This window comes from Mobula birostris, chromosome 13 (genome assembly GCF_030028105.1).
Source record: "Mobula birostris isolate sMobBir1 chromosome 13, sMobBir1.hap1, whole genome shotgun sequence".
Taxonomy (NCBI): domain Eukaryota; kingdom Metazoa; phylum Chordata; class Chondrichthyes; order Myliobatiformes; family Myliobatidae; genus Mobula; species Mobula birostris.
Window position 1 is genome coordinate 72114325 of NC_092382.1, and position 1273 is coordinate 72115597.

The 1273-nt window shown below is 43.8% G+C and overlaps 1 pseudogene; it reads left to right on the plus strand.

The window, feature by feature from the left end:
• Positions 1–102: 102 nt before the first annotated feature.
• On the plus strand, positions 103–280 carry LOC140208721 (U2 spliceosomal RNA; annotated as a pseudogene).
• Positions 281–1273: the final 993 nt, after the last annotated feature.

Genomic DNA, 1273 nt, shown 5'->3' on the forward strand with positions numbered 1-1273 from the left:
GTGGCTATAAACACGGGTATTTTACTGAGTATAATGGAAACGTATGCAAAGGATGAAAAGTTATTGAATGGTTTATTGTATATATTTATTTTTGAATAAAGTATATTTTGAAATTAAAAAAAAAAAATCTGTTCTTATCAGTTTAATATCTGATACGTCCCTTATCTGGGGACCATATATTAAATTGATTTTTGGGACAGGGAGATGGACTAGGGGCTTGCTCCGTCCACTCCGCGCATCGACCCGGTATTGCAGTGCCTCTGGGAACGGTGCACCTCCCTTCGGGGAGACTAACAACAAATTAAAAAATAGAATTCTGTTATTCGCAGGCAGGCTGTCGGGTATATTTCTTGTTTCTGCCTCGTACTTCTTGCAGGCTATGCTTGTTTTTAATGAGGACACAAATAGGCTTGCTTGCGTGAGTAAAGCAGTTTATTTGCAGAATATTTAGGAGCCTCTTGGACCACCACATGGAAGAAAGAACTACAAGCGAGGAAACGGATTCTTCAGGTCTCAAAGGCAACAGAAACAACACGCACACAATTTACAGCAGTCGTGGATAAAGTCGGATCGGCAGTAAAACACACGCAGAGAATTAAAAAAAAACACGAACCTGGGAATAAAGTACACACATATCCAAGGGAAAAGTCAATACGATGCCCCTTCAGTGTACAGGCACGGCTCAATGCTATCAAGGACAATCACCAACCCTATTCAATGCACAGCTTACCAACAATTTTCTCCAGCGCTGTTCCAAGGTTCTCAGCCTAAAATGAAGCAGAGTGGTCCCTCAGAAATGGCAAAGAGAGCGTCCAGCACACGGGGCGCCCTTTTAATGCAGGAAGTCTGAAGTGCCCGGCCCAGGTAATTCACAGGAACGCTAACGGCTCGGTGCCGGCAGAGTTAGGCTACGTCCACACTACGCCGGATAATTTTGAAAACGCCGGTTTCGAGTAAAAACGACAGGCGTCCACACTAAGCGTTTTTGAAAATATCTCCTTCCACATTAGACGGATATTTGGGCGAATCTCCTCCTACTGGGCATGCACAGGACACACAGAAAACAAGCGAAGAGGAAACGGTGTACTTAGTGCGCGTTTGTCCAGTTACAGACTAGAGAAACTTGAAAGGAATTGCTCTTGGCTCTCGCGCAGGACTTAAAACTTATATTAAAAAAAACAAATACTGGAGCGAATGGAGGCAATCAACAGGGAGTTCACGGACAGTATGACCCAGCTGACGACGAACATTGAAAAACTGACTAACGCTGTTG